This window comes from Passer domesticus, chromosome 8 (assembly GCF_036417665.1).
Source record: "Passer domesticus isolate bPasDom1 chromosome 8, bPasDom1.hap1, whole genome shotgun sequence".
In the NCBI taxonomy this organism is placed as follows: Eukaryota; Metazoa; Chordata; class Aves; order Passeriformes; family Passeridae; genus Passer; species Passer domesticus.
This window is the reverse complement of record NC_087481.1, coordinates 2263932-2272956: the sequence shown is the minus strand read 5'-3', so window position 1 is coordinate 2272956 and position 9025 is coordinate 2263932. Positions and strand designations below refer to the sequence as shown.

Genomic DNA, 9025 nt, shown 5'->3' with positions numbered 1-9025 from the left:
TGGCCTGAATGTCTGGCTCTGGACATTCAGCATTACACAAGATGTGCTGAGCTCATCTGGCTCTGAAATATCATCTCTGCACCTTAGCCAGGAACAGCATCAGAGTTCTGAACAGATTCATCAAAATCAGTCATAACCCAGAGGCAAACATTGGCAATACACATGTGTGGCAGGTGAGGAGACCAAATGCTTCCATTCTTGTTCTTGGAGAATGAATTCAGCAATAAAATAATCCTCTCTCTTGGCATTAAAATACTTTAGTGTCAGCTCTGCCCCAGACTGTCAGTGTCAAGTATTTCTCAGTGTGGTTGGGGGTAGGTTCTCCCCCTGGAGCTCTCTGCAGGTTGATGCTAATTCCAGATGTTCCCTCAGGTTCAGATGTTTTGCTGCCTGAGCAGAGTGTGCAGAACAGGGATTACAAGCACTGGCATTTGCTGTGCTAGAAAGTGCAAGGGACACATTTGTGCCAATGAAGGTCACACCTTGAACTAGGAGGATCAATTATTGTTGTGCTCAGCAGAGTCTGGGGAGAGAGGGGGTTTCCAAAGGAAATCTTGGTCCATGTAGGACTGAGGCTCCCTCCAGGCTGGCTCCAGCCCCTCAGGGTGCCCAGGAGCAGGGCTTGCCCACAGCCCAGTGCTCCCTCCTTAGCCCTGGGGCTGCCCAGGGAAGAGCCATGGCTGAGGCTCTGCAGGAGCACACAGGCTCAGCCCTGCTCCAACATGGGATCCATGGGCCAGGGCACGCTGGGCTTTGCCCCTACAGCTCCCAAGTGTGTCCAGAGAAACTGCAAGGAGAGACTCACCTCTGTCAGGGGAACTCCTCTGTGCACAGGGACCCCCACTCCTGGGGTGGCTGTGCCAGGGATCCCAAGTGTGTCCAGAGAAACTGCAAGGAGAGACTCACCTCTGTCAGTGGGACCCCTCTGTGCACAGGGACCCCCACTCCTGGGGTGGCTGTGCCAGGGACCTCCAGCCCTGGGAACCTGGAGCAAGTGGAAACAACCACTTTGCAAAATGCTGCCTGTGCCTGAAGCAAATGCAAGGAGAACTGGGGTGTGAAAAATAAAATTTGTTTATTACAGAAGAACAGCAGGAAAAATACTGAACATATTTACATTGTAAGAACATTTGTAACAACAACAATCGATAGAACATATACACATAAAAACCTACCTAACAAAAATATGTGAAACGTATTTACAGAAGTCAAAAATAGCCCTACAATCTACATTCTAAAGAACAACAACAAACTGTAGAACATATATACAAAGGTTGGTGTCTCTGTCTGTGCTGTCCATCGCACCTGGAAGAAAAGCAAATGCCACGGTCATTCCAGTCAGGCACAGAGGGCTCTTGCATGTGCCCCCAGGCTGGCACATGCTGGCCCAGCAGCAGGACTCTGCTACCAGAACTGAGCCTGGCTGGGTCTGGGACGGAGCTTGTGTGGAGCAAAGCAGGCACAGGACAGGCTGTGGATGGCCACCAGAATCCAGTGCCCTGGGTACAATGTCCCTGAGCAGGGAGCACCCAGCCCAGCCCCAGCCTGGCAGCAGGAGACCCACTCTGCCTGTCCTGCTGCTGGCACTGGTCTTCATACCAAGATCAGGGCCTCTTCCTCACCTTTTTAATCAATATCCATGTCCTCAATGGAATCTTCCATATCCACATCCATCTCTTCTTCCTCATCCACATACACATCCATCTCTTCCTCTCCAGCGTCTTCTCCGTCTATTTCCATCTCCTCCTCCATATCAATCTTTGTATCTACCTCCATCTCCTCCTCTCTGTCTGGGACAGCCTGCAGAGGTAGCAAAACTTCAGAGTGGGGTCCCTGTCCCACTCCATCCCCACAGAGCTCCAGCCCACCCGGGCAGGTGTGGGGTGTCCACCTCCATGGAATGGCACCATACCTTCCTCAGAACAAAGGGGAGCATCCTGCAGGGCTGGATGACAAAATCCAGGCACTAAGGACCTTTCAGGACTGAGGAAAGCTGACAAGCAGAGTGGGCAGGAGCAGGGTGAAGAGCATGCAAGCACAGCGGCCAAGGGTTGGGTTGTGCCCTTTGCTGGGCGCTGGACGTTCCAGCTGGAGCGTGGGCTGTGACATCACAGTTCCCAGGCTCCATCTGAAATGGACACTGGAGACCATGGAATGATGGAGTCCCTGAACGGTTTGGCTTGGAAGGGAGCCTGAAGAACAACATCTTGTTCCCAGCTGAGCAGTCTTCCCCCAGAGCGGGCTGCTCAGGGCCCTGTTCCCAAGGATGGGGCATGCACAGCCTCTGTGCACAGCCTGGGCCAGTGCCCCAGCACCCCCAGTGGAAAAGAGCAGCTTCCTTAGATGCAGCTTCATTCAACCTGCTGCAGTTGAAAGCCATCCCCCCTTGTCCTGTCACCACAGGCCCTGCTGAACACTCTGTCCCCTTCTTTCCTGCGGGACCCTTCCAGTCCTGCACAGCCACAGTGAGGCCTCCCAGTGTCTCCTCTCTCCAGGCTGAGCATCCCCAGCCCCACTTGCCCAGCAGTCAGTCACATCAGGGCCAGTCAAGGCTGCAGGGTAGCAAATAGCATCAGGAACTGAGAGATGCAAGCTTTAGACCCAGGTTTGCCTCTAAATGTACACAATTAATCACAGTGGAGAGGAAGATGGTGGGACACTGGTTCTGTTCTAACTGGTGATTTATTTTTCTTCTTTTCTGTCATGCTGACCCAGGTTTTTCTGTTTGAAAGGAAGCTTGGCACAATGTCCATTGTCTTCTCCATTTGTGAAACACCAAGCGGAGTCTGGGCAGGCTGATATGCAGAGCAAAACCTGAAAATACACTAGTGATCCTGAGCCTGGGGGATGCAGCTAAACCCAGCCAAAAGGAATTTCTGGAAAGCTGATCCTGGTTTACATTATCTTGAGTTTGGCTTTGCCAACTTCACCAGTCATTTGTGAAAAAGCAAACAAAAAACTCAAACCAAATCAGACAAAAAACCCAAATCAATCAATCAAACAAACAAACAAACAAACAAACCCATGAAGCAAACCAATCAAACAAATAGATAAAAAACGCCAAATAAAACCAAAGGAAATGAAGAGTTAGTATTAGTTGTGAGAATAGCACAGCAGGCAAATGGCTGCTTGCCACAGGATCACCATCAAAAGCCACATAGAACAGCTGCTCCAAAATATACCCAACACGAGAAAAAGAAAAAGTGATGCATGGTAACTTTGGGGGCAGCTCCACATTCAGGTGAAGGATGAGCACGCAGTGGTACAGATCCAGCATTGCCCACCCTCCAGGCTGCTGTTTGCTCCTGATGAAAGCCCCTTGCAGGACTGTGGCCCCTCTCAGTGCGGTGTCAGTCACTCCCAGAGCTCTCAGCTGAGCCACTGGCATTTGCAGAGTGACATCCAGCCGCAATCCTGCTGCCTGCTGAGCATCTGTGGAAGATCCTGAGCATCTTCATGCCTAGGACCACAAAACAGCTCAGGATTTCTCTGAACTGCTTTTCAGGGGGGGTTTCCATATCCCTGTGAGATCTGTCCATCCCTCAACATGTATGACTTGATGTACAATGATGCATTTGGGTTCCTTCCTTCCTCCTGTGTGCCAGTGAGAAACCATCCATGGGAATGGAGGACATTGCGTGCAGGGAAGTTGATTCCTGGCTTGCCATTTTGCTTCACTGTCACTCAGCTGAACATGGTCCTTATCTAAGAAGGACTTAGAACTTGCAACAAGTGATAAATTAACCTGCTCCACTCTCCTTAGCATGGGTGTGATGAGTGTTAAGGAAAGCAGCGAGCACTTGCCAGGATGGGAGCTTGTTCTTTGCCAGGGAGGAGGGAGAAAATCTTGCTTGGACTAAATAAAGCAACTCTGCTTCCCCAGGAAGAGAAGTAATTAAACATGTGAGTGCTGCATGGGATGATTTGCACAAGGATTGTCTACAATGCAGGAATGTTCCCAATAAACCATGCTTCTCCTGACCTTCATTTTTCTGGGTTTCCACCACATGATAGAAGAGACAATCAATGAAAAAAAGCAAAACAACTTGTGGGGAGACGTTTTTTCCTTTCTTCAGGCTTCCTCTTTCTTTTGTTCCCTCCAGAGCTCTCACTACATTTCTGCTGTGGTTTGGAGCACGTGCTTCCCTGGGCTTCTTTTGGCTCTGGGTGTCATGGACACTCTTAATTGTGGATTTTTTCCCCTTCATCTATTTCTGACCTCCAGCCCTGGGAACCTGGAGCAAGTGGAAACTACACCTTGGCAATATGCTGCCTGTGCCTGAAGCAAATGCAAGGAGAACTGGGGTGTGAAAAATAAAATTTGTTTATTAGAGAAGAACAGCAGCAAAAATACAGAATATATTTACATTGCAAGAATATTTGTAACAACAACAATCGATAGAACATATATACAGAAAAACCTATCTAACAAAAAATATATGAAACGTATTTACAGAAGATAAACACCATAAAACCTATATCCTAAAGACAACATCAAAGTGTAAAACGTATGTAGAAAAAGGTGGCATCTCCCTCCATGATGTCCATCGCACCTGGAAGAAAAGCAAATGCCACGGTCACTCCAGTCAGGCACAGAGGGCTCTTGCATGTGCCCCCAGGCTGGCAGACACTGGCCCAGCAGCAGGACTCTGCTACCAGAACTGAGCCTGGCTGGCTCTGGCATGGAGCTTGTGTGGAGCAAAGCAGGCACAGGACAGGCTGTGGATGGCCACCAGAATCCAGTGCCCTGGGTACAATGTCCCTGAGCAGGGAGCACCCAGCCCAGCCCCAGCCTGGCAGCAGGAGACCCACTCTGCCTGTCCTGCTGCTGGCATTGCTCTTCAGCCCAAGATCATGGCCTCTTCCTCACCATTTTAATCAATGTCCATGTCCTCAATGGACTCTTCCATATCCACTTCCATCTCCTCTTCCACAACCACCTCCACCTCCATCTCCTCTTCTCCATCTGGGACAGCCTGCAGAGGCAGCAAAACCTCAGAGTGGGGTCCCTGTCCCACTCCATGCCCACAGAGCTCCAGCCCACCCGGGCAGGTGGGGAGTGTCCACCTCCATGGAATGGAACCAGACCTTCCCCAGAACAAAGGGGAGCATCCTGCAGGGCTGGATGATGAAATCCAGGCACTAAGGATCTTTCAGGACTGAGGAAAGCTGACAAGCAGATTGGGCAGGAGCAAGGTGCAGAGCGTGCGAACACAGCAGCCAAGGGTTGTGTTGTGCCCTTTGCTGGGCGCTGGATGTTCCAGCTGGAGCGTGGGCTGTGACATCACAGTTCCCAGGCTCCATCTGAAGTGGACAGTGGGGACCATGGAATGATGGAGTCCCTGAACGGTTTGGCTTGGAAGGGGCCTGAAGAACAACATCTTGTTCCAAGCTGAGCAGTCTTCCCCCAGAGCAGGCTGCTCAGAGCCCTGTTGCCAAGGATGGGGCATGCACAGCCTCTGTGCACAGCCTGGGCCAGTGCCCCACCACCCCCAGTGGAAAAGAGCAGCTTCCTTAGATGCAGCTTCAATCAACCTGCTGCAGTTGAAAGCCATCCCCCCTTGTCCTGTCAGCACAGGCCCTGTTGAACACTCTGTCCCCTTCTTTCCTGCGGGACCCTTCCAGTCCTGCACAGCCACAGTGAGGTCTCCCAGTGTCTCCTCTCTCCAGGCTGAGCATCTCCCGCCCCACTTGCCCAGCAGTCAGTCACATCAGGGCCAGTCAAGGCTGCAGGGTAGCAAATAGCATCAGGAACTGAGAGATGCAAGCTTTAGACCCAGGTTTGCCTCTAAATGTACAAAATTAATAACAGTGGAAAGGAAGATGGTGGGACACTGGTTCTGTTCTAACTGGTGATTTATTTTTCTTCTTTTCTGTCATGCTGACCCAGGTTTTTCTGTTTGAAAGGAAGCTTGGCACAATGTCCATTGTCTTCTCCATTTGTGAAACACCAAGCGGAGTCTGGGCAGGCTGATATGCAGAGCAAAGCCTGAAAATATACTAGTGATCCTGAGCCTGTGGGATGCAGCTAAACCTAGCCAAAAGGAATTTCTGGAAAGCTGATCCTGGTTTACATTGTCTTGAGTTTGGCTTTGCCAACTTCACCAGTCATTTATGAAAAAGCAAATAAAAAACTCAAATCAAATCAGACAAAAACCCAAACAAACAAACGAACAAACCCATGCAGCAAACCAATCCAACAAATAGATAAAAATCGCCAAATAAAACAAAAGGAAATGAAGAGTTAGTATTAGTTGTGAGGATAGCACAGCAGGCAAATGGCTGCTTGCCACAGGATCACCATCAAAAGCCACATAGAACAGCTGCTCCAAAATATACCCAAGAGGAGAAAAAGAAAAAGTGATGCAATGCAACTTTGGGGGCAGCTCCACATTCAGGTGAAGGATGAGCACACAGTGGTACAGATCCAGCATTGCCCACCCTCCAGGCTGCTGTTTGCTCCTGGTGAAAGCCCCTTGCAGGACTGCGGCCCCTCTCAGTGCAGTGTCAGTCATTCCCAGAGCTCTCAGCTGAGCCACTGGCATTTCCAGAGTGACATCCAGTGGGATACCATTTTCGGTTTGTCTCCTAATGCCACAGGGGTCCTAAACAGTATATGCCATCCCATTTTTGTTCTGTTGATATTGACTGCTTGGTTTTATTTTGTCAGCAGTTCTATTCATTATGAATTGGAATATGATGAGGAAACTAAGGAAGTTAGCACCTATAATTAGTGCACATAGCTTAACTGATGCAGCAGCTCATTTAATGCTTGCTAGGAAAGAACTAGAAAGATTTAATGAACAAAATTGGTAAAAAAAGAAATGGGGGATTTGTAATAAGTAGTAATACATTTGTTCATTAATTAAATCAATAGCTAAATAACTATATGTTATAAAGCAATAGTTAAATAGCCAAAAAAACTTCTTGTGCAGATACATATGGTTGCTGGTTTACTATAGTGCTTTGGGAATTCCAATGTAAAGTTATGCCTTGTGAAAGGAAAGTAATGACAAGCAGCTATAACAACAATCCTTAAACTTGCTAGAATTGCTTAGCTTGCAGAAAGTGTATAGTACTAGTAAGAATTGCTTAGCTTGCAGAAAAGTGTATAGTGTTCTGTATAGATATGCCTTATAAGGCATAAGTTCACTCAGCGTTTACAAAGAGGAAGACTAAGGGGGACTAAGCCTTCATCCCACGACCACCAGAGAGCAGAAAAAGACCCCCTAGCAACTGAATGAGCAAGCGCAGAAGACAGATCACGTCATCCCTAAACCCGGAGAAGAAGGCAATAAAAGGTGGACTCAGGGGATAGGAATTTTGTGAGCCAAAGTGGAGCAGAGATTCCGGGCCACCCAGCGCTGTCGTTGCTTATTCTTGCTTGCAAAAATAATAAAGATACTTATTTGATCCTTAAATTCAGTGGACTTGTTTATCACACTGCCCAGACCCTAAACTGCCCCAAATGTGCCCCAGAAATGTCTCCAAGGACCCCAAAGTGGTCCCTTTTACCCTGTCCATGAAAATAATTAAAAAATGTGTCAAAAGATCTAAAAATAGCACTAATTAGCATTAAGGAGGAGAAATAAATGAGCAGTAGTGGTCAATGATTTAATGAAAGGAATTGTTTTATTTAAAACCAATGGCAAATAATTTTTTGATTGCTAAAAATGTATTCAATTTTTCACATAAATATCAAAGGTAATGGAAATATACAGTAATACTAATATAAATTTAAAAACGATAATTATAATTTTATAAATTAATCAATCTTATCTATTTTAAAAATGCATAATTTTTATGTTTTGGGATGTCAGTCCCAGGTGGGCCATGTCAGACATGATGAGGCTGGGGGTGAGGAGCAGGTTGTCCAAAATGGGTCAGCCTGCAAGGGGCTTGTTCCTCTCCATGCCCAGATCTCCTAGGGAGACATTCAGCATCAAGATCACCTGGGGAATCGTTCTTTCACCTCTTTTCTGAACTGAAAAATAAAAACCCACAAACGTGATTAAAACCAAACATCATGCTGTCGGTGCACTTTGAAATCTCCCTCCTTAACAGAACTCCAGACTGACTCCAAGCAGCTTCACAAGCCCTGCAGACTTGGAGGAAAATTGAAGGAAGAGAAAGAGCCCCCCAGGGCTTTCTGTATTTTAATCAGCCCCACGGTGGATTTGGGGCTGGGTCCAGGAGCCTCAGGCACTGAGAGAAGGATGAAGAAGCTGCTCAAGGAGTCAGCAGCAAAACTCCAAGTGCCTTGGAGCATGGCTGGACCCCAGTGAGGGCAGGGAGTGCCAAAGGCTCCGCAGGGACTGCTGAGAGCAGATCCTTGAGGCCAGGAGTGCAGGGAGCCCAAGGCTGTGGGCAGGGAACTGCAATGCTGAGCAAGGCCTGGGCTGGCTGGGGGAAGCAGAAAGGCCAAGCCCTGAGCCCAGCCTGGGCCAGCAGGGCCTGTCCCTCACGGGTGGCTCGGGGCTCTCTCTGGGGCAGGGGGATGTCAGGGGCAGCAAGGACAAATGCCATCAACCTGCAGCCCCTGCCAGCCTGGCCAGGGAGGCCGAGGGAGAGCCAAAGTGCAGCCCCTGCCAGGAAAGTTCCTGCTGTGGGGCCTCCAGAGGCGCTGCCCGAGCCCAGGGCACAAAGGCCTGGGTGCCTGTGGCCCTACCAGCCCTGCCCAGCCCTTGGCCATCTGTCCTGCAGGCTGTGCCCCCTGTGCGTGCTGCTCCTGTGCCCTGGCCGGCTGCACTCACCCCTCTCGCTGTGCCCCAGCATTTCTCAGCCAGCGTTTCTGTGCCCTCCCTGGGCTCCCTGCACCCAGCGCTGCCGGCTCCTGGCACACAGAGCCGGCCATGGCCCAGCCTCACGCTGCCACACCTCGAGCACCACAATTCCACCCTGGCAGGGACTTTGCTTTCTCCTCAGCTCCAGCCTGAACCTTCCAAGCTGCACTTTGGGGAGGTTTCCTGCAATTCCCACTCCCAAGGAAAGCTCTGTCTCCTGCTGTTCACAAACAGAGAAGGGC

At 49.4% G+C, this 9025-nt stretch overlaps 1 long non-coding RNA gene across 1 annotated transcript; it reads right to left on the bottom strand.

The window, feature by feature from the left end:
• Positions 1-1163: 1163 nt before the first annotated feature.
• On the bottom strand, positions 1164-2049 carry LOC135305752 (uncharacterized). Its single transcript, XR_010366736.1, has 3 exons — positions 1913-2049; positions 1623-1800; positions 1164-1305 (listed from the first exon to the last, which is right to left on the bottom strand). It is a non-coding gene; the product is annotated as an uncharacterized LOC135305752 (long non-coding RNA).
• Positions 2050-9025: the final 6976 nt, after the last annotated feature.